Source organism: Vicugna pacos, chromosome 1 (genome assembly GCF_048564905.1).
Source record: "Vicugna pacos chromosome 1, VicPac4, whole genome shotgun sequence".
In the NCBI taxonomy this organism is placed as follows: domain Eukaryota; kingdom Metazoa; phylum Chordata; class Mammalia; order Artiodactyla; family Camelidae; genus Vicugna; species Vicugna pacos.
This window is the reverse complement of record NC_132987.1, coordinates 74,828,387-74,853,453: the sequence shown is the minus strand read 5'-3', so window position 1 is coordinate 74,853,453 and position 25,067 is coordinate 74,828,387. Positions and strand designations below refer to the sequence as shown.

General features: G+C 40.6%; 1 protein-coding gene across 3 annotated transcripts in view; it reads left to right on the top strand.

Annotated features, from left to right (window-relative positions):
- Positions 1 to 25,067, top strand: part of CD96 (CD96 molecule) — a 268,719-nt gene that overhangs the window by 58,170 nt on the left and 185,482 nt on the right. The window lies entirely within an intron of this gene.

Genomic DNA, 25,067 nt, shown 5'->3' with positions numbered 1-25,067 from the left:
ACTTCTCCAAGGTCTTGAGGCAGAAGAGAATCCGTTGTTAGTCAGAAAAAGAAAAGAAACGAAAAGCAAAAACCACTGCCTCGGGCCTTCCTTCTCCAGGAAACGTGTGCTGTTTGGAGTGTCACCTGTTTATTGGTGACTGCTGAGTACAGAGCCCTGTGCTGGGCGTCCAGTTCTGCCTTGATGAGAGAGCACCCTGATCTTTAGTGGCTTGGATATGATTTGCATGGAATGGTGAAAAGAGCAGTGGCTTAGTAGTCAGGGGCCCACATTGCTGATAAATGTTACCTCCCCTTCTAACTTAGACAAATCTCTTTTTCTGACTTAGTGTCTCCTTTTGTAAAATGGAGGGAATTGGTATGGGGGCTTTTTATGAGATGATCCCTGGATTACCATTAGGTGTTGTGACTCCTTGGCTCTGCAAATGTGACCAGGAGTGCAGGAGGAGAGCGGGATGATTTGGGCCACAGGAATGTTTGTTGTACTGAGCTACAGAGATGCAGGAGTGCTTTCAAAGGCACAAGCCTGTAAAATGAGGACCAGTGTTGTATCGAGGGGGTAAAGAATCTTCCAGATGAATTGTCATATTCTTGATGTGGCTCCTTGAAGTATCAACTGGCATTTCAACCATCTCTGAAATGTTCTTCTACCCTGTGAGTAGAGACTTTTTACCTCCACCTAGTTCTCTTTTTTTTGTCACCCCAGTGAGGGGAGGTAGTCTAGGCTGGTGTGGGTGCTGATAAGAAGGGCTGTGATCTCTCTAGTGGGCTCTCCAGGGCCTTTCCCATGCCAGCACGATGAGGGCTTCAAGTGCTCAGAGAGGCTAAGGTTAGAATGGATAATGAGGGAGGGAAGTTTAATAGTTGTCCAGAATAAACAAAGGGACAGAAGTCTCAGGAAGAGTGAAGAAGCACTTTTCAGGAAGGAAAGGAGCTTTGGCAACTCTGGTCAATCTCCAGTTGTCTGAAGAGGCAAGGATGAGAGGAGACGTGGCTTCCAGTGTGCACCACAGACCCTGAGTCTATTACATGGTGTTACAGTGTGTTGAGACTGTAATAAAACAGGCAACAGGATTCTAGAATATGGGGCCAGCAGGAATAATGCTGGAAAGGAGTCTCTTATATCTTACTTCTGGACACTGTGCAGAATTCTTTCAAATGGCAGAGACTCTTCGTTTCCACTGACTTTGAAAAGGAGAACTGATTGGCTTCTATAAAGAGATTTCTCATACAGTGTCAAAATTCCAGAGCGCCGGGTTGACTGCCCATTTTGGCCCTTAGATCAGTGACAGACTTTGATCGTGTAACTCCGTTAGCAGTGGGTTGACGGCACTGCCCAGCAGCCTGTAGGGGTGCCAGGTAGGGGCAGGGCAGTCTGGGGAGTTTGGTAAAGCTAGCATTCCATTTGGGTGAGGACTGAAACCACATTTTTCAGTTTGACTTTTGGGACAGTGGTGATGGGTTGGGGTGGATGAAGGGACACTGAAGGAGTTGAAGCTGCAGCCTCTTTCACCCTCTTCTATTGAACATCTCAAGTGGGGCCGACTTCCTTTCCTGTCTGTCTACGCCTCAGAGATTCAGTTTCTGCGTGCACAGGATGAAAGCCTCAGGGTTTTTGCATTAATAAGTGCCTTTAAAAATGTCAGATGAGAAGTGCTGAAGACCTTTACACCAGCCACTTTACAATCTTGTTATTTTAATACTTGCCTCTACCCTAGGCTTCATAGAAATGTAAAAGGTAATGAAGTGTTTCACATGCTGTTCTCTGTCTTTTTATTCTAATATAAATCTATCATTGAGTGCATGCTTTAAAAACCATGTTTACTGGGGCTGGAGCACTTATTCTATGCAGCCCAGAAATGCTTATCTGGGCTTGGATTTTAGATGTATTATGTATGTTATCCATTTACACAACCAGCACAGGGAGCAGAGAAATATATTTTAAAATTGTGAGGCCTCAGTTTTAGCCTGAAAAATCTGTGGTTTTCTGTAATGTACCCTGTTGGATGAAGGTGGACCTGCTGTCCTATCGCCTGGTGAGCCAGAGAACAGGGCTGTTGTATTCCAGCCCCCTGAGTCAGATACTCCTTTGCGTCACCTTGAGGTTGTGATCCCCCTCTCTCAGCTTTATTTTTTTTTAGCTATAAAAGATAGGGAAAAAGAAATACTGATTTCTACATTATGTTATGGAACAGTTAAGAAGCACTTTACTAGTATGAAAAAGATTTCTAAGTGATCATTCTGTCTTACTGAGCATATTCTAAATGTTTACTAGTTGGGAGGCAGGAGAGAGAGACCAAGTCTCTGTCCTCCATCACCTCCCAGTCTAATGAGTCAGGCTATCAGGTAAAAATCAACACTGCGGATAAAGGCAAGGATGAAACAGAGAAACCTTACATACCGAGAGCTACCAGAAGAGGGAGCCATGGATACCACCTACACGTTTCTGGAAAACAGAGCAGATAGTAGCATCTGGTTTGAAAAAGGGCTGAAGGAAAGGTTAGGGCTCTCCACACAAAGGAAGGAGCATATGTACAGAAACCATTAGAAAAAGCTCAGTGTATCTCAGGACCAGTGAGAGAAGCTGAGTGTGGCTAAAAGGGTAAAGTGCAGGGCAGGGGCAACAAGAGTGAGGTCTACGCCTGGAGGTGAGGATGAGATTCTCTGAGAATGCCTTGAACTGGTGTGCAGTGCATTTAGACTTATCCTTAAGCCATCAAAAGCCTCAGAGAACCTAAATCCAGAAGTAATATAAGAACTTACGTGTTTTAAGGGAGTCCACTGTGGTGTCAGCGTGGATGAAGGATGAGAGGCCATGAGGGTGATGATAGCAATTTAGGTGAAAAATGGTGGCGGCATGCATTAAAGTAGTGGGAGTGGAGGCGGAGGAGAGGGCTGTGTCCAGGAAATATTTCCGAAGTAGAATTAATATTTAGTGACATTCTTAGGCATATGGTGAGAATAAGGGCTGGCTTTAAGGAAGAAAAATTGTGAATATGGGTGAAATTTGTTTCTAATCCTCTGGAATCTACTTTGTGGGTTTTGGCGTTTCTCCATGAGACATTCAATCAAAATCTTCTAGACTCTTAATTCATAGTGGTGTGAATTTAGTAATTGCTGATTACAGCTTGAAATACTACTCTTGAGTGGGTGGGGATTAATATTTTAATTGTAACTTTTACTATTATTTATATTCCTAATTTTATAATTTGTGTTTTATTATGAACACAAAAATTTGTCCACAAAGAAGTTCATGAGAGGGTGCTTTATGTAATGGAATCATTGAAAAACCACCTAACAGTAAACAGTTTGTTGAACCGACAGTGTATGTCCAAAGGTGGTATCTAGAACAGCCATCTAAAAAGATGTAGAAGTACATTTATTGACTGAGAAAGCTGTTCAAAATGTATTAGGAAGAAAAGAAGAGTTTACAAATAGTATGGACAGTATAACCCCATCTTCCAAAAGTACATATTTTTAAATTTGTTTCAAGGCAGAGGCAGAACAAATATTCCCCCAAATGCTAACAGTAATTATATTTGGAAGTGAAATTATCAGTGACTTGTTTTCTTCATCAGGTGATCCTGTAAGTTCCAAATTTTCATATATATATATATGAATTTATATACATACGCACACACACACACACACACACACACACACACACACACACACACACACACACATAAAGATTAAATGGGAAGTTCCCATGAAGCACCAAGATGTAATGAGTATGACATTCCAAAGTGAGATTCTGGACCAGGCTGCAAAATTTTAAGGTGATTTCAAAAGCACAGTTTTACAACTTTTAAGCCCCTCATCCATGGTGCAGGTTTAAAGTGCCAGGTGTTGGTGATCAGGGGTGTGGGGCTTCCTGGAAGGATTTCTTTTTGAAGAGACCTCTACTGTGGGTCCTGTCCTTTCTCAAGGAAAAGAGCCAAGAAGAAAGGGCTTCTAGAGGACCACTGGAAGAATTTGATGTGTGTTCCCTCTAGTTGAATGACAGTGATCTTGCATCTGATTCTCACCTGAAAAATTGAGAGAGAGGGACAGTATAGATCCTGACAGATGAGCTCAAGTTAAGGTGGCTGCTTTAGGACAGCCTACACTCCCAGAGCTTGTGAGGACAAGAGCAGATAATTGTTTCCTGTGGTCCACACGCAAAAGAGAGCCAGCATGGGCTCCATGAGGCCCTGTTCAGCAGAGTGCTAACGGACAGAAGTTCAGCATACTTCTGGATTCCTAGGGACTGTAGGAGGAGTAAGTAATGCCTTCAGAAATAATGAATCGCCCACTTTATGGAAATTACACGTTAGTAATCTCCAACACTGGTGATGGGATGGTCTCTGGAGAAGCCAAGAAAATTTCTGTTAGGTAATATGTCCCCTGTCAGGCTCCGAAACAATGAAGGCATCTTATAACAGTACCAATCCAAACAGAACATCTTTGAGCGCCTCCTTCCTCCCTCAGATTCAACCCTGGAGGGCTAGAAACCACTGTTAGTAAAAGGAGGAGGAGGGATGAAAGCCATAGCACAGGAAAAGAGAAAAGGAGGACCATGATCTCGTTTCTCCAGCTCCCTGCTTGTAGCTGGGAAGAAGACTTAACAAGTCACATCTGGAATTCTGATAATGTAGAACTAAACATATTTAATACAGCATCAAGATTAGTTTGGAGATTTAGGGTACTTGTAGAATTATACCTAAGAGTGACTGAAAGTCATGGAATTCTTTGAGTTTTCATTGATGGGCACAGAAAAAAGCATCCTCCCATCTTGCATATGAAACATTTTAAGGAGATAATTGGAGAAAAAGAGCTACTTTATAACTTTATCAACTAAGTTCTGCCTATTTAGCACTGGCTTTCAAATACATATCATTTTCCTATCTCTTAAGTCAAGGGCTTCTTTTTAAAGCTTTCCTACCAGTTACCATTCTGGTATTTTATTGTCATCTTTGTAGGGGCAAAAATCACCCATGGCCTGAGTCTTGAGTGACTTTTCCAGAAGCCACTAGTGTTTTACAAAGTACCTTTCTGTGGTGACAATGATTGGAGGGCCACTGATGCTGATTCCATATACAAACAGGATGACTTCTCCCCTGCCTAGTTAATGTGTTTCTTTCACCTTCCTTTAAAGAGCAGGGGCCAAATTTCCCCTGGAATACTAACTTGTAACTCTTCAGGAGCTGACAGAACAGACTACTGCTCTTTGATTCACTTCTAGGAGGCACTGGTGAACACTGCAGATTAAGCAGTCACCTACCAAATGCTCAAACAAATCCAACCATCACTGTATGTTAGCAACTACTTTTGAGAAACTTGAAAAAGAACTTTCTTAAGGCAAAGGCAGAGAAACATATCAAATCATTTAAAAATTTGAATTATACATTTAAAATCACTCTGGGGAGCAAGATAGATATAAAACATGAAGCGTGTGTGTGTGTGTGTGTGTGTGTGTGTGTGTGTGTGTGTGTGTGTAGAGGGGAATTTTCCATAATATATCCTGAAGTTTGAAATAGCAGTTTAACTGAATCTGTTACATTCACCTAAGCTTTGCCCCTGATGCTACTGACTTTTTTTTTTTGCTACTGACTTTTAGACTAAGAAAACCATTTAGTTGAAAGATGATTTTGAGTTGAAACCGAGACAAAAAATAAAATAACAAAAAGTTAAGACTTAATAAGCTTTCTTTTGGTGTTGACAGTGGTACCATAGTAAGGTTACCACTACTGAAAGAACAGAAGCAGCAAGAGAGGAGAGAACACATTTCTCCTAAGCAGGCTGACACCTGGAAACCTATCGATTAGAAGTGTGGGCTCCATGTCATTGACCAGGTAAAGCTGTGTCCCTGAATGCTTGGTGCAAGCTTTCAGCTCATAGATGGATCTTCTACTGTGGGTATCCTGCACTCCAGAAGGTGCCCTCCACTTCGGGGTTTGCCAAATGGGTGACTAATGATGGAGACATTTAAGTTTCAGAGCTCTGTTGGGTAAGTGGCTATGTAGTTCCAGCAGTAAGGATCTGGGTACGTGGTATGTTAAGTGGGGCGGCGCATAGAAAAGGAAATAAGGTGAGACCCAAGCAGATCAGAGGATTCAGTGCAGGAGACGTGCTCCTGGGCTCCCTGGCGGGAGACTCCTGTGCATTTACAGAAGCTGGGAAGGGTGCTCTCTGTCCATGTTGCCAGTCAGAATGACGGTGGGCGGCAGCATTATAGGACTGGTAGTAGGAAAGAGGGCTCTGGAGTCAGACCCCCGTATTTCAGTCCATTTACTGATTGTATGCCTTTGGGCAGCCCCTAGTCGCCCTGTGCCTTACATGCATCGTGAGTGAAATTTGGATAAAAGTAGTACCAACATCACAAAATCGTTGTGGGATTAAAGGAGATTATAGGTAGGTTGACAGATAGGCAGACAATCACTTAGAGTACCTTCCACATAGTAAGTGCTCAATCACGTTGCTTATTGTTATAGAAAGAAGAGAAGAAACTAATGCTTTATCGAGTACTTACCGTGTGCCAGGAATTATGCTAAATACTTTCCCACTTCCTCATTTCCACTTCGTGACAACTCTGTAAGGTTACTAGTTTAAGGCTGTTAAATGGCCTTCCCAAGAACAAGTCGCTAATCTGTGACAGATCTTGGATTTAAAGTCAGGTTGTCTTTATTTCACGATAGAATACTTCCTGTCATGTGACTCAGTGTGTGATACACAGAAAAAAATGAAGAACAGATGTCCATTTCAGAAGTCCATGTTTCTGGGAGCTAATGAACTGTCAGGTTTCTCCTTCAATTAGAGAAGCCTTAAGATGAGTGACTGGCATGCTGTTCACCTGTATCAATAAGGGAAGGCTTGTGCTGAAAGAAACAACCCGCAGATTTCATTGGCTTTTCATAGAGGTTTAGTGTTCTCACAGCAAGGCCAGTCAGTGTGGACGGATGTGGTGGGAGTGGAGCTTCTGCCCATAGGGACCTAGGAGCCTGCCTTCTTGCCATTCCTGGAGTCCTCGATTGAATCCCCTGCCTGCAGCTAGCAAAAGAGGGGAAAGGGTGAGACTGGCACATTTAGACTACTTAAGGGCCAGACCTGGAAGTGGGCACATCGCTTTCCCCCATATTCCTGATGGCCAGAATTTGACCACATGCAAAAGAGGCCAGAGAAGTAGTTTGGTTGAGAGCGCAGGAGGAAAATGGGTTTTGTGACTAGACAGTCTGTGCCACAGTCTGCTCTTCTGGTCACTAGATATTAATTTCACCCTTCCTTCCAGATTCAGAACCCATTGTTCCCCTACCCAGGGGAGATAGCTCTAAGTCCCAGTAATTCCTACATCCAGCTCCAAGTCCAGGATCTCTGGGCAATGCATGGTCCTCATCAGGCTTGAAGTGGAGCCTCTGGTGACCTGTGTAGTGAAAAAATAAGTTATCAGTTCCCACTCTTCACCCCTTCACACTACCCCTTTTCCCCTCAACAGACGATGGTCAAGCAATATACAGTTTAAAACACTTATTTGGAGAAGGGCAGAATGGGAGACAGAGCATACTTCTGAAACCATCCTGGCTGCGCGTTTTGAACAGCCTTTCCCTGGCAGCAGAGGAGGTGGCTTGGTCAGACCCAGAGTTGGTTCCGGGAGGAACTCCCCTGTCCCTCTGTGCCCATGACCCTTGTGCCACCCCCTGGGAGTTTCTTCCTTCTCTGTTTTCCTCCAGGGTCACATCTGAAGTGGGCATGTGGGAATAATTCTCCCCAGCCTGCTTCCTGCTCGTGCACATTTAGGGGCTCAAGAATCATCTTAAGCCTTGAACAATCGGAAGCCTCGTTAGAGCAAGCTTGTGATGAGTTTGGCAACATAACTTCCTCAAAGACTCACCGGGCTTCTGACCTATTTGCTTCTAATCAGTAACCACACTGAAGTTCTTTCCTGGACGTAATTCTCAAGCCTGATTTTTTTCTCTTCCCTTTCATCTCCATGTATCCCTCTCTCAGCTTCCTGGCAGCTAACCTGAGGCTCGCTGAAACAACAGGCTTGGATGCCAGGATGTCCTCCTTACCCTGATCTTTGCTACAAAGTCACTGTGTGTCAGCAAGAGTCTTAGTGGCTCTTTGGAGCTCAGGACCTTTTCCAGTCTTCTCTCTTACTGTTTGGAGTCCAGCAGTAGTTGGCTCTTCTAAATTTGTAACACTCTCCATCTTGACTTTTTTCTTTCAACCTCTGCATGAAAAACACTCCTTTCTTTTCTAAGCTCCTGCACTAAAGGCATTTAAAGTAATCAGCATGCTTTTCACTCTACCTCTTTCTAACCACTTCCCTCACAGCTTCAGGCTCGGAAGCATGTGGTCCTTTTCTTAAGTTATTGCAGATGGCACTCACATGAAATGTTTGGCCAGGGATCATCAAGGCTTTCCAGCTCTCTAGCTTGCCGTCTTTACATCCTCACTGTCTGCTATCTGACCACTAAAACGATACCACACATTTTAGGCTTTCAGTAAGCCAGCAGCCTGGTTTCTATCCTAATTTCTTCATAAGACGGGGAAGACTGACTGCTAGGACCAGTAACCCCAAATTATCAGTGGCTAACACATCAGAAGCTTACTCCTTCCTTATGTAAAGTCTAACTGGCAGCCAGGGTAGAGCAGGACTCCTGTCTGCACAGACACTCAGGACCCCAGCTCCCCGACTCCTGCAGCCCTGTCATCTCCTAAGTCTCGAGTCCACGGCTGGATTTTCTGTACCAGGTCTCAGACTGCCTGGAATGGACTCACACCATCTACGTTCTGTTGGCTAGAACTCATCAAATGCCACATCTAATCGCAAGTTAAGGTAGAAAACGTAGTCTAGCTGTGTGGCCAGGGATAAATGGATGTGAATTGAAAGAAGGACTAATCTGTCTGCACCACACTGCCTCTGCCCTGAGTTGCTGAGACACTCTCAGCACAGCATCTGAGAATACAGGAGGCGAGGACAGCCTGGTGCAGGGAGTGTCCCCCTCCTGATGGACACACGTCAGTGTGCCCTTGAGATAGCAAATTAATTTTTCCCTAGATTTTATATGGAGTAAAACCCTTGAATACTGGAGGGACACTATAAATGCAAGGTATACTGTTGTATTTTCAGCTTTCAACAATTGTTCAAGTCTTATTCTACAGAAATATTTATGATTGGTTTGGCGTTCTAGAGGAGAACTGACTCTTTGACAGTAGTTCCTTCTAAAAGACACCATCTGTCCGTACAAATCCCTCCCTGTCTTCTCCATGTCAGAATGTTTTACATAGAAGTCGTCATTATCTCCTTGTTATTACAGATACTTATATAGCAGGAGAGATGTAAGATCCCAAATAAAGTAAAATCAGTAAGATCCTAGCCTATCATCTCTAGAAGAAGAGTTTAAGCTGACTACACTACGGATCAAGTCATGTACTTTGTTATGGTTGTGAAGGCTTGTGGTGACCTCCCTGCCTCCAGGAAGTCCTACTTGGATCTGGAACAATGGACCATCCTTCGCGGAATCACTGCCTGAGGGATATTTTAGCACGTGTTTAAAGGTGATGGTTTTGAAGAAAGAATTCTAGGCTCGTCTTGGGTGTTTTGTGGAGGCAAATACGTGAGTGTTTAGACATCTTTCACCAAGAAATGTAAAAGGTATATAAATAATCAGTTTATATCAGAGGTAACAGGGAATTTTTCTGATGACCTGTGGAGTAACAGTAAGGGATGTTGCGGCTTTGCTAGTGCTCAGGTTGGGGTGGGGGGCCGGGGAAGGCAATCAAGGGCAATTCCTGTGATGCGAGGTGGTGAGATTGCCCTCAGAACAGCAGCTACAGCTGTTTGATAGTCCATCCTCTTATCCTGGGAGAAGTGATAAAACCCCAGGCTGTCTTTTCTTCCACGGAGTAAGTGATATTTCCAAGAGAACTGAGAAAATGTCTAGTAGCTTTCAGGTTTCTGACGCTGCCTCGAAGATGAAATGCAGCCAGGACCCAGAGGCAGAGTGGTACAGACTGGGCCCTGATAGAAACTGAGGTAGCACCCAGGTGTGTGTTTACAAACAGGGACCACATTCACGGCTGCCTGGATCTCATCCCAAAGGCCAAGTCATTGAGGGTCATTTTGGTATTTAAAGAGTGTGTAGTTAATGTGGGTTTTAAGCTGTTAAATAGAAGCTAAGTCAATAAAGTTACTCATCCAGCTGTCTCAGGACGGCTGTGAATGGGGTGGGTCTGGGTTTCAGGCAGGTGTCTGACAAGGTCTTGTGTTACCTGTGGGGTAAGATGGAGTGCTGTGGGCCAGCAAGAGTATAGATGGGTGACTTAGTAACTGGTTAAATGAGACCAAAAGGAGTTTTAATGGGTCACTGTTGATCTCTCCCCCTGGCCACAGGGATTTATTCTTGGCTCTGTCCTGTTTGTAATTTTTAGTAATGTCTTGTGTGAGAACGTTGAATGGCATACTGAAAATATGAATCAGATTCAGTGAGATGATATTTAGCAGAGGCCCATGCAAAGTGCTGCCCTTGGAATCAGGATATTAGCTGTGTAGGAACAGTGTAAAGGAGGCATCGTTTAACAGCAGGATGTTAAACACTTTCACATCCTGTTACAGTTGGCTGTAAGCTCAGTTTGAACCGATAGTGTGATATGCCTGCCAAAAAGGGTAATGAGGTTCTGGACAGCACTCACAGAGCCTCTGTTCCGTGCCGGGCAGAGCGCACTGGAGGAAGAGCGGGCTGTTGAGGGCCCTGGGCTGAACAGCAGAAGCTGGCAAACTGGGGGTGCATGTGGACAGGCCGGAGGGATCGAGGGGATTTATGCTGGATTAGGAGAAGGCTCGAGGGTGGGTAATTCTCTTATCAAATCCACAGCACTCTTCTGTGGAAGGGCATTTCAGACTTATTCCGAGTGGCTCCAGAGGAACAGGACTAAAGCTAATAAGGAAGTGATGCAGTGTGGCAGATTTCAGCCCAGCACATGGAATTGCCTAATGACTTACCTAAAAATTAATGTACTAGCCTGGGAGAGAGCGAATTTTGCGTCATCAGGGTGTCCAAGCAGAAATGGATGAACACTCCGAGAGCAAATTGTAGAAGGGAATTTAAGCAACATGTGGATCGATGACCTCTGATGGCCAGCTTAGGCATTTGGTGTTCAGTGGATAGGTAGAAAAATTGCAGAGAAGCTTTTAGACGGCATAGCCCAAGACTAGTTTTAGACAAAATCAGCCTTCACTTGGTCGGTCTCCAGTTACTGGATAATCTTTGAGTGATCTTATATTGATTCATGAGCTGAGGCTGATAAAATCTTCAGAAGAAAGATTAGGTTTTTTAGGAAACTACAGTTAGAGCATAGGAAGAGTTCTGGGATGACAATTAGGAAGCAGGAGCGTGGTGTATGGTGCCAGAATTGATCTCCAGGAGTCACCAGGCAGGTTGCTATAACTCAGTATCCTTAACTATAGAACAGGATTCAACTTCTATTTATTCTTAGAAACTCTGAATTACAGGTTGTGCTTTGAACAGCCCCAGGGCAGAGGTATAGTAAATTATAAAAACACTTTGCGGGACTGTGGTGTATATTACCAAGGAGGAGTTCCTTCTGAGCTTGAATTCCTTTGTTGAACAGATCTCTGTATGAATACAAATAATCATTAGAGAGACAGCTGGCTTCTGCTGTGCATCACCGATAAAACACTCTTCACACATCCCTGTCTCTTCTTCCTGGGAATTTTGCCAGAAGGGCGGGGAGCAAGTGTTTGGGTAAGCAAGTGGGGTCTGCTGTCTGCTTCTGTAAGGCCCTGGGGGATGTATTGATTCTCCTACATCTGTAACATCAGGGAGGAACATGAGTCTAACAGACTGGGATAAATAGACTATGCAGGGCCAGCTCTCCTGAGCTGTCTTTGTTGATAGGAAGGCCAGTGAGATTAAAGAGGCAAGGTCATTGGCACTGTCAAGAGTAGAAAGTTTCTGGGACTCCTGCCTATTAAAGCTGTTGGGAGGGGAAGAGAGAGGGGAGGATCTGGGAGGCTGAAGTCCATCCTTTTCTGTTCTGTACTACTACACCTGCCCAGAAATCTCAGCCGTTCCTGGGATTTCAGCAGTCACCTGTGAGCAAAGGACCTCCACATCCATATCCCCGATCCCCATTTCAGACCTGTGTAACCAGATTCCTATTTGACACGTTCATCTGAATATCACACAGGAACCTCAAACTCAACAGGTTGAAAGATGACTCACCAGTCCTCCGAAATTACTTCTGCCTTTGCATTTTCTTTACAAGTGAATGACAGCACAATCCTCCCAGTCATCCCAGGAAGAATGTTTTATTCATTCATTCATTGATCTGAAAGAAAATATTTATTTTACTGCATGCTCTGTACCAGGCAATGTTTGCTTGTTGTCAGTATAGTAGTTAAAAAACAAAACCCCTGTCCTTAAGACAGTGCATTTTAGTGAGAAGAGATTGGCCATAAGTGTGGTAAGAATAACAACAAAAATAAAACAAAACAGGTACATATATAAAAAAAACTTGAGATGATAATAAGAGCTAAAAAGAATAATGAATAAATGGGAGGTTGAGGGGTTGGGATGTGGTCAGAAGCTACTTTGGCCAAGGTGCTCAGGACAGAAAGCTGAGGAGCTGACGTCAGAGTAAATGATGACAGTCTGCTGCCATAGGAAGATCTGGGGGAACATTAAGTGCAAAGACCTCATATCTATGTGTGTTTCTGTGTGGGCGTGCTGTGTAGGTGTGTCTGTGTGTATACCTACATACCCACATGTATATATGTATATGTAAATATACATGTTGTATGTACATTATATATATACACTGTATACATGTATACATATATATAAGTGTGTGTGTGTGTATATATATATATATATAATAAATTCTAATCCAAATATAGAGTTAAAAAGTACTACATAAGGGATTAAATAAAATTATAAGACCTACACAAGGTTATGTAAACAAATATTAAAATAAATGGGAAGACTTGAAGATAAGCTATCAGTGATTTTTATTTAAAAGCAAGAATAGCAACAAAGACTAGCAGTTATTTAAAGGTGAGACTAGCAGTCACGTTGCTACCAGACCACACTGGTGATACACTTACTGATGAAAGAGCCCTTCTGTAAAGTTCTAGAGATCATCCATCTGCCCGTGTTCCCGAAGAGAAAGAGCTCTGCAGTTTCATCCAGCACCGTACCTGGTTTCTCACTGAGTCACTGAATCGAGGGACTTTGGGGAAGTCAAGGAGCATGCTAGTTGTAAGTTTAGCTTGTTTAAAAATGTAATTCCTGTTAACACGATTAATGGGTTACAAGGAAAGTAGGTCTTAGAATTATGTAAAACTGAAAGTCTGTAAGCTATGAACTATACATTTTTTTCATTCAAACAACATTTATTGTGAGCCTCCTATACCAGGCACTGGGCTAATAAGCCCTGAGAAGTATACAAAAGTATATGAACACTAATTAGATATAGAGCTTTCCTGTGAGAAACTCAGAATCCAGTGGAGGGGGGGGATTGTATATATATGCCTGTAATTCAAGATAGAAAGAAATTAATATCCTATGTTAAGATTTTAAGGTGATTCAGAGGAGGGTGAGATCAGTCCCATCTGGAGGAGATGAGAAAAGGCTTCAGGGGAGAAAAGGCTTCAGGGGTGACGTGGTCTTTGAGATGGCCTTTGAAGGGCTGGTGGAATTTGAACGTGTGGAGAAGCAGAAGGAGGTGGAGCAGTGAGAAATGGCAAGAATGTCTTCACACATGTTCTGGTTCTCACCTCCTGTGAGGCACATGGTAGGACTGTACGTCCCTGCACATTTGAAGTTTGTCATGGCCACATAGCTTGCTTCAGTCAATGAAATATGAACAGAATGTATGTGCATTACTTCCAGGCAGAAAGATTACACAAACCACAAATTCCCGCCACAGTGCTCATGGAGGCATGCACCGAAATGGAAATCCCATCAACCTGGGTCACTGAGTGTTTAAAATTAGCAAAATCTTCTGACTTCTGACAAACCTGAACAAAACTATTCAATGAATAGCTGCAATATCGGGCTATTTGTTATCATAGCATAGAGTAGCCCATCCTGACTAATACAGGGAATGTGTGAAGTTCAATCTGGCAGAATTAGGGTATATGAAAAGCAGTGGTGGGAAATACATAATTATATCATTAGAGCAAAATGTGAAAAATGCTCTAATTAAGGTTAACATTCTCAACATAGAAAGGTCTTGTAGCAACAAAAAATAAAACCTTTAGACCAAAATAGATAAGTGGACAAAAATAGATACAGATTTTGGTAAACAATAAGTGTATAAAAATGTTAAGCATTATTGGTAATTAAATAAATTCAAATAATGAGATGGCATAATCTGCCTTCACATTTGGCAAAAACATTAAATATAAAACATGGATATCCTCCCATGTATTTACTAATAGGAATACAAATTCCAGAATTTTCTTGCAGACAGTGGAGCTGTATGCATGAATGGCCTTAAATTGAACTCAATCAAGTGATACCTCTTCAAGAAATATTGCCATGTATTTTTCACTAATTAAGTTTCTTTTATTTTAAAGTTACTTAAACCAACCATAGATAGATATGTCAAGCAAAGGTATTTTCGGAAATTTCGATGAATCTAGGGACACAAGAAATGGTTGAAAAGCCCGGCTTTGGGAAGAGCAGGAGCCAGAGCAGCTTTGGGGATCTCATCACCAGGAGACTATGGTCCTTCCCTCCAGAATGTGCCAATCACGTGACCTGGCTGGGAATAACACCCAAGCTTCTGTGTCTTTCAGGTTCAAATCATTTCCAAATTCCAAAAATAAATGGTTAATTTGGATCTGGTATACAGCATTGTACCAATTAGTTATGGTCAGAAGGGCAAGATTCCACAGCTTATATATAAATATAGAAGACATCTGTGGGTGGGCCAGGTGGTTCCCAGACAAGAGTTGTAAGGGGAACTTGATATGAGTCCTAAGGAAAAAATCAAAAATGGGAACAAAAATGTGTAAGATGCTCACCCAGGCATGATTTATAACAGCAGAGGAGAAACCCCAGTGTCTAGTAGAAAGAGAATGTTTCTGTAAATTATTATTGCCAGTTAAAATTGTGCTCATGAAGAATTGAGTGATGTGAGAAAAGTGCACCTGATATAATAAGTGGGACAATTTTATAAAAGTTTTAAAAACACCACAAAAAATCTAAATATTAATTGAAGTTTAACATAGGTGGTAGTGATGATTATAGAAAATTAACACTTAGATTTTAATATTTTCTTGATTTGTATAATTCCCTGCAATGGTCACATCTGACTTTTATAATAAGCAAAGTAGGATATTTTAAGAAAACGTATAGAGGCAGTATTTTGTAATGTTGAAACTCCAGAATTAAGCATTCCGTGTTTGTGTTTTGGTTCTGCAACTTACCAGCTGAGCAGTTTTGGTCACATGGATACAAAAGCCTGAGCTTTTGTATCTGAAAAATGGAGAAATAATAATTTTTACTGCCTAGGGCTTTGTGAGGATTAAGTGCATGTAAAACTCATAGCCTGCAATTGTGTCTAACGTGATGAAAGGTGACTATTGTTGTAATAATAATACAACAGGTGCACAGATGAGGGACATCTAATCCTGACTGAGAGAGCTAGAGGATGTGACATTTAGAATGAGTCTTGTTCTATTCATATTTATTTCTTGAATTAGGGTGCAACTGAGAATTGAATTTTTTTGAAAGAAATCTGGAGACAAGTCCATTAATATAAACATTCTTACAATATATGGATCTTCTCCACCTTAAACATACCAGATCGCTTCCGAGCTGTGCTCACACAGGAAGGTCCCTGGGTCTAAGCAGTATAGCTAAAAGGCCCAGTTCTCCCTGTGTGCTCTGAGCCTTGAGCATCTGCAGAGGGGCAGGCTAGACCAGCTTTGATGAAGAGTCAGAGCAGTGTGACCTCTAGGCTCTGGTGCAGGCAGACCCTTAGTCTTTCTGTCTCTTGGTACGGGGATGGCGTAGGGACAGCAAGGCGGGGACCGCTTGGTGCCTGCCATCTGTACATAAGCAGCGGGGTAGGGGCTGGGCGCTGGTGGGCATGTCCCATCCTCAGCCCTATTTCTGTCTTCATGCTCCCCTTCCTGCCTCTCCATATCAGTACCTAGAAATGCAAGTAGGATTCAGAAGCTGAAGCTGTCTCACAACACTTTTTTAAAATGGGCAGATAGTTCCAATACATTTTTCCACATAAGCCTTAACTATCTCATTCGGCTAAAATTCTCCAAGCCCCAAGGTACTCCAGATTATTTGTGGATAATGGGAAAAGCAGAGCCATATTAATAACTTAGAGGCCAAAAGCAAGGAAAAAGTAATCGTTCTTACTTTCTAGTATTATTTTTTTAAATCCTAATCCTTGAAAAATTATATTTCAAAGTAACACAGAATTTTATGTAAGTGGAAATTAGAAGACCTTTGTCTTTCATACTTCTCTGACTTTTCAAAAAAACCCGCTTTGCTGAGATATTGTTGACATGTAAAAGGCTGTGCATGATGTATACAACCTGACGAATTTGTAGATAGGTATACACCCGTGAAAACATCACCACAGTCTATGCCATAATCGTATCTATCACCTCAAAAGATTCCCCCGCCTTTTAAATTCATTACTGCAGGCGCACCTCATTTTATTGCACTTCACTTTATTGTACTTTGAAGATACTGTATTTTGGACAAATTGAAGTTTTGTGGCTACCCCGCTTCGAGCAAGTGTATCAGCACCATTTTTCCAACAGCATTTGCTTACTTCATATCTCCATGTCATGTTTTGGTAATTCCCACAATATTTCACATTTTTCATTATTATTGTTTGTCACGGTGATCTGTGATCAGTGATCTTTGATGTTATTCTTGTAATTTTGGGGAGACACCACAAAACTGTGCCCATGTAAGACAGTGACCTTAATCAATAAATGCTGTGTGTGTTCTAACTCCTCGGCTGACCAGCCATTTCCCCATCTCACTCCCTCTTCTTGGGTCTCCCCATTCCCTGAGACACAACAATATTGAAATTAGGCCAGTTCATAACCCTACAATGGCCCCTAAGTGTTAGTGAAAGGAAGAATTCTGCATCTTCCACCTAAAATCAAAGGCGGGAAATGATTAAGCTTAGTGAGAAAGGCATGTTGAAAGCTGAGACAGGCCAAAAGCCAGGCCTCTTGTGCCAAACAGTTAGCCATGTAGTAAATGCAAATGAAAAGTTCTAGAAGGAAATAAAAAGTGCTACTTCAGTGAATGCACAAATGGTAAGAAAACAAAACAGCCTTACTGCTCATATGGAGAAAGTTTTAGTGGTCTGGAAGGAAGATCAAACCAGCCACAACATTCCTTTAAGCCCAAACCGAATCCAGAGCAAGACCCTAACCCCTTCAGTTCTATGAAAGATGAGAAGTGAAGATGCCACAAAAGAAAAGTTGACAGCTAGCAAAGGTTGGTTGGTTCATGAGGTTTAAAGAAAGAAGCTGTCTTCATAACATCAAAGTGCACGGTGAAGCAGCAAGTGCTGATGCAGAAGCTGCAGTAGGTTACCCAGAAGATCTAGGTAAGATCATCCATGAAGGTGGCTCCACTAAACAACGGCTTTTCAATGTAGACAAACAGCCTTCTATTGGAAGAAGATGCCATCTAGGACTTTCATAGCTAGAGAGGAGAAGTCACTGCCTGGCTCCAAAACTTAAAAGGACAGGCTGACTCTCTTATTAGGGTCTAATGCAGCTGGTGAACTGTAAGTTGAAGTCAGTACTCATTTACCATTTTGAAAATCCTAGGGTCCTGAAGGGTTATGCTAAACCAACTTTGCCTGTGCTCTATAAAAGGAACAACAAAGCCTAGATGACAGCACATCTGTTTACAACATGGTTTACTGAATAGTTTAAGCTCATGGTTGAGAACTACTCAGAAAAAAAGATGTCTTTTAAAATATTACTGCTCATTGGCAGTGCACCTGGTCACCCAAGAGCTCTGATGGAGATGTACAATGAGGTACATGTTGTTTTCATGACTGCTAACACAGCATTCATTCTGCAGCCCACAGATCAAGAAGTCATTTAGACTTTCAAGCCTTACTATTTAAGAAACCCATTTGATAAGGCTGTAGTCTCTGTAGATAGTGATTCCTCTGATGAATCTGGACAAAGTAAATTGAAAACCTTCTGGAAAGGATTCACCAGCCTAGATGCCATTAGGAACATTAACAACTCATGGGAAGAGGTCAAAATATCAATATTAATAGGAGTTTGGCAGAAGTTGATTACAGCCCTCATGGTTGATTTTGAGGGATTCAGGACTTCCATGGAGGAAGTAATTGCAGACATGGTAGAAATAGCAAGAGAACTAGGGTTAGAAGTACAACCTGAAGATGTGACTGAATTGCTGCAGTCTCATGATGAAACTTGAATGGATGAGGAGTTGCTTTTTCTGGATGAATGAAGAAAGTGGTTTCTTGAGATAGAATCTACTCCTGGTGAAGATGCTGTGAAAATTGTTGAAATGACAACAAAGGATTTAGAGTATGACATAGACTTAGTTGATAAAGCACCAGCAGGGTTTGAGAGGATTGATTCCAGTTTTAAAAAAAGTTCTACTGTGGGTAAAATGCTAACAACAATGCATGCTACAGAGAAATCATTCATAAAAGGAAGAGTTAATCAATACAGCAGACTTCATTGTTGTCTTATTTTAAGAAATTGCCACAGCACCCCCAGCCTTTGGCAACCACCACCCTGCTTAGTCAGCAGCCATCAACATCGAGGCAAGACCCTCCATGAGCAAAAAGATTATGACTTGCTGAAATCTCAGATGTTAATATTTTTAGCAAAAAAGTATTTTAAATTAAGGTATGTTTATTGTTTTTTAGATGTAATGCTATTGCACACGTTATAGACTACACTATAGAGTAGTTGTAAGTTTGGAATGCACTGGGAAACCAAAAGATTTGTGTGACTTGGTTTATTTCAATATTTGCTTTTATTGTGGTAATCTGAAATCAAACCTGCAGTATCTCCAAGATATGCTTGTATTGTTACAGTGATGGTGATGATGATGATGTGTGATAAAACACTTAGCATTATCTACCCTTTTAGCAAAATTTTCAGTGTATAGTATTGTCAGCTGTAGGCACTATGCTGTACAGTAGGTCTCCAGGACATATCCTGCATAACTGAAACTTCATACCCTTTGACTAATATCCCTCTATTTCCACCTCCCCCAAGCCCCTGGCAACTACTATTCAGTTCTCTGTTTCTATGAGTTTGACTCTTTTAGAGTCCTCACATAAGTGGTGTCATGTAGCACTTGTCCTCTATGTAGGCATTTATTGCTACAAACTTCTCTCTTAGTACTGCTTTTGCTGTGTCACGTAAGTTTGATGTATTGTATTGTATTGTTTTTGTTTGTTTCAAGATACATTCCAATTCCCTTTAGATTCTTCTTTGACCCAATGATTGCTCAAGAATGTATTGTTTAATTTTCATGTTCTGGGAGTTTTCCTTTTGTTTTTTATTTCTAATTCTATAACATTGTGGTTAGAAAATATGCTTGAAATTATTTCAGTCTCCTTAAATTTGTTGAGTAGTTTTGTGACTTAGTATGGAATCTATCCTGGAGAATGTTCCAGGTGCTATTGAGGAGAATGTGCATTCTGCCATTTTGGGGTAGAATGTTTTGTGTGTGACTTTTAGGTCTAATTGGTAACAGTACTGGTCAAGCCTGCTGTTTCCTTATTGATTTTCTGTCTGGATGATTTATCCATTATTGAAAATGGGATTTTGAAGTTTGCTATTACTGTATTATATCTGTCAATGTTTGATTTATATGTATGTAGGTGCTCTGATATTGAGAGCGTATATATTTGTAATTGTCATATCTTCCTATTCAATTGACCCTTTATCATTATCTAGTGAACTTTTGACTTAAAGTCTATTTTGTCTGTTATAAGTATAGCCACCCATACTCTCCTTGGTGAACATCAGCATGGAATCCCCCCCCCACTTTTTCACTTTCAGCCTATATGTGCCCTTAAATCTAAAATGAATCTCTTGTAGATAGTATATAGTTGGATCTTGTTTTTCATGCATTCAGTTGATTTTGAGTTTAATCTGTTTACATTTAAAGCAGTTATTGACAGGTAGAGACTTACCACTTTGCTCATTGTTTTCTGTCTGCTTTGTAATTCTTTTGTTCATTTCTTGCTATCTTCCTTTGTAGTTTCTTTTTTTTTAGTAATATACTTTGACTCTTCTTTTATCCTTATCTCTTTTGTATCTACTGTAGTTATGTGTGTGTGTGCTTATCATAAGGCTTGCCTAAAACTTATACTAATCCATTTTAAGCTGATCATAACTTTAATTGCACTCTACTCTTTTACTTTTTCACTCACTTTTTATGTTATTGATGCCAGAATTTACTTTTATATTATGTATCCATTAACAAATTTTTGTAGTTATAGTTATTTTTAATACTTTTGTCTTTTAACATTTATACTAGGGTTAAATTTTATTTATAAAGTCATTAGAGTGTTGCATTATTACATTTTTGTCTATTTATCATTACTAGTGAGATTCATATGCTTTTGTGTTTCTGTTTAGCATCCTTTTATTTCAACTTAAAGAACTCCTTTTAGCATTCCTTGTAAGAGTTCTAGTAGTGACAAATTTCCTTCGCTTTAGGTTGTCTTAGAAAGTCTATCTCTCCTTCATTTGTAAGGACAGTTTTGCCAGATATAGTATTCTTGGTGGCAGTTTTTTCTCTTGGCTCTTGGAATATGTCATTCCTCTCTTTTCTGGCCTGTAAGGTTTCTGCTGAGCAATCTGCTGATGATCTTCTGGATTCTCTTTTATTTCGTGAGTTGCTTTCATATTACTTCTTTTAAATTTTTCTCTTTGTCTTTGACTTTTGAAAATTTCTTTATAACATGTCTTGGTGTAGACCTCTTCAGGTTCAACATATTTGAGTTCTTAGGGATTCATAAATCTGGATGTCCTTTTTCCTTCCACACGTTTTGAAAGTTTCCAGTCATATTTCTTTGAATAAACTTTCTGTCTCTTTCTCTTCTCCTCTGAGACTCACAAGTCCTGTAGGCTTTTTCTTTCTTTCTCTCTTTTTTGTATATTACCAAATGACCTGTCTTTGAGTTCACTGATTCTTCTGCTTGATCAGATCTGGTGTTGTAGCTCTCTACTGAATTTTTCAGTTCAGTCATTATATTATTCAGCTCCAGAATTTCTATTTGGTTCTTTTTTTGTGGTTTCTATCTCCTTGTTGAATGTTTCATTTTGTTCATGTAATATTTTCCTTATACTCTTCAGTTGTCATTCTGTGTTCTTTGGAAGCTCAATGAACTTCTTAAAGATAATTGTTTTGAATTCTTTGTCAGGCAGTTTGTATATCTCCATTTCTTTAGAGTCAATTACAAAGCTTTATTTTGTTTCTTTGGTGGTGTCATGTTTTCCTGATTTGTTGTGATCCTTGTAGCCTTAATTTGGTGTCTACATGTTTGAAGAAACAGTCACTTCTTGCCTGAGCAGGCCTAGTGGTGGTGTCCACTGGCAAGTCTGATCCTGGGGTTCACTGGCAGGTGGGCCTGGTGTTAGGGTCCACAAGTGGGCTCACTCTCTCCTCCTCGCATAAGTGAACTTGTGGGCCGATGGGATCTCTCAACTCTGTACTGTGCCAGGCTGGGGATGCAGTGGTGTGGGTAAATGAAACTGTTCTTACCTTTTTAAAGAGTCTTTTCTTGCTCTGAGCTCCACCTGGGTGCTGTTCTCTCACCTGGATTCCAGAACCCAAATCAGTTATTTTTGTCTGTGGATGATTGTTAAATCAGTATTTCTGTGGGGGGATGAGAGCTAGGACCTCCTATTCTGCCACCTTCTCACATTTTTCTGAGTTTCTGTTTCCACTTCACTCCCTTTTTGTTGTCTCTTTAAATATGTGCTAAGCATGCCTGATGGATCCAGTACAGGTCTTGGAGAGAGCTGATTTTGACTGGCCTCATCCCCCCCCCCCCATTCTAATACTCTTCAAGTCATGGTTGTGATAACAACCTTAGAAATATCTTGGCTAAAGTTTTTCATTTTGAAGTTAATGGAAACAGACCCAGAGATGCTAAGTGATTTGCTTAAGGCCTTACAGTTAGTGTTGGAATTCAGGCATTTCATTGCCTACAAAGTAAAAAGCAGCTAAGCTATGCTTGATTAGTTAGCTAATTTACATCTTAAAGATTTCTTGACACCTATAGCCCAAATGGACCATGAGATTGGACAAAAGTAATTACCTTATTACTGCTTCCTCTCCATTTCTCCTCCATAGAGAGAGGTATGAGAGGCATACCTCTAAGACAGCAGTTCTCCGTCCAACTCAGATTAGAATCACTTATTTTGTTTGTTTGCTTTTAATAACAATACCAGGTCTTATTATAGGCCTATTTGTTCAAAGTCTCTGAGGATAGGCCCAGGAATGAGTATTTAACAAAAAAATAAATCTCCCCATGTGGTTCTAATGTGCAGCTAGCATTGAGAACCACTAGACTAAGAGATTGTTTCCTTGGTTTTTTTGTTTTGTTTTGCTTCTGGTCTCACATTTTTTCCCCCATGTCTGCCTTTCTTTTCCCTTCTCTCTTCCTTATTCCCATTCTCTTTTCTGATTTTCTTCTCATTATCTGTAGTATGGAATTGAAGCTTATTATTATATATTTGTTGTATGTATTGATTTTTGCTTGCTGCTTGGCCTTAATTTTTAAATCAGGTGATTTGAATCTTTTTCCTTCCAACTATCTCTTCTTCACCTTCCACTAAACTTAGTTAAGCTGTTATTACAAGTAGCCTTCAGTTAACTTATTTTCCTGTGTGAAATAGACCTCTGCAGAAAAAAAAATGACATAACTCTATTTGGAGTTTTGGAAGAGGCATTGTTTAATAATTATAAAAACATTTTTGATGTTGTTGACGACCTTTTCTTTTCAGTACCTTTGATATTTTATTGCTCTGGTCTCTGACCATGCCCTGACTAATCTTTCCTAGCTTGGATTTCTCCTCCAAAACAATAACTCACTTCTCTCCTCACTGCACACGTTCCTCCTTGGTGATCTCACCTACTTCACAGCTTAAATCCCACGTCTCTCACTCACTTTGATTCTTGCTCTCAATCTGTCTCTCCAGCTTGATAATTTTTGGTTGAATTATTTCCATCCTTACCTCCCTTTGTTCTTCAAAATCAGAATAAATTTATCTCTTTCCTTCTTTTTCTTTCCCATCCCCACAAAAGGTTCTTTCTCCATTTATTAATGTGCATAGTTGTTAATTTATATATTTATTTTTTCAAGTACTAAATCAATATTAACTATTTAAATATACCAGGTACAATCATAGGCCTGGGAAAACAGTTGTGGGAAATTATTTTATTGTTAACAATTATTTCTTCCTTCCTTCTCCTTGAGAAAGTTATACATCTCTACTCATTGTTGTGTGATTTACAGTGTCTTCTGTGTAAAGGATGCTTCCCTGCTGCATTGACCCTGGGCTTTGTTAGCCACATGATACGTTTTGGCCAAAGGAATACGAGGTAGGATGTATACGTAAGTGAGCTAACTTTTTAAAGAAAGCATCACAAGTTTGCCAGAGCTCTGGTCTCTGCCTTCTTCCCTGAGAACAATAGTCCCAGAGAGGGCCTGCCCCCTCAGCCTGGGTCCTTGAATGACGGTCATACGCAACAGGGCTGCAGCTGACTTACAGTCTGCTTGTAATGTGAGCAAGAAATTAGTGATCGTTGAAAGCAAATGGTGCTCTGGAGTTATTACAGCAGCTAAGCTGACTAATACAGTGATGATGAATGAAGCCCTGTCCTTGTCATTAGAGCTCAGAATTCAGTAGCGGATCTCCATTTCACTAAGATTCGGCTTTTCAGATGTTTTCAGTTTTTTCCTTTTTCACCGCACCCCACATTCGACAGAATTCAGTTCATCCTCCAAATTCAACTCCTTTTCACTGTTTGCTATCCTCTCAACTATTGAAATAACCCCTATTTAGCTTTCCTGTCCTGACCTGCTTTCTTCACTCATTTTTTTCCTGATGAACCATTGTTACTTTATATATTGGTTGTTAATTCTTGTTGCAAGTGACCAAAATCTCAATTTAAACAACCTAAACAATGGAGAGATGTACCTGATTCGTGTAACTGAAAAGTCTTGAGGTAGCAGTGATTCAGGCAAAGCATGTTCCAGTGGCTTAAACAATGCTAAGGACTTGATTGCTCTGCATTTTCTCTTTCTGCTTTTTTAAAAGAAGCTTTACTGAGATATCATTCACATACCATAAAATTTACTTGTTGAAAATATACAATTAAATGATTTTTAGTATAGTTGTAGACTGGGCGGCCATCCCTACAATCAATTTTAGAACATTTTCATCACCTCAAAAAATCTCTACATCTATTAGCTATTATCCTCCAGACCATATCTTCTCCCTGTTTCCCTAAGCAACTACTGATTACTTTCTGTATCTCTAAATTTGCCAATTCTGTATATTTTATATAAATAGAATTATGCAATATGTGTTCCCTTGTGACTGGCTTCTTCCACTTAGAACATTTTATGGTTCACCCATGTTATAGCTTACCATAGTACTTCATTGCTTTTTATGACTGAATCATATTCCATTGGATGGAGATGCCACGTTTTGTTTGTCCATTTATTAGTTGATACACATTTATGTTGTTTACATCTGTTATGAATGATGTCATTATGAACATTTATCTATAACTTTTTGTGTGGACATGTTTTCAATTCTCTGAGTATGTACCTGGGAATGGAATTACTGGGTCATATGGTAACTATGTGTTTAACTTTTTGAGAAAATGCCAGATCGTTTCCAAAGTAGCTATGTCATTTTACATTCCCAGCAGCAGAGTATAAGGGTTTCAATTTCTCCACATCCCCCCAATTATTATCTGTCTTTTTCATTATAGCCATCCCAGTGGGTGTGAAGTTGTATTTCATTGTGGTTTTGATTTG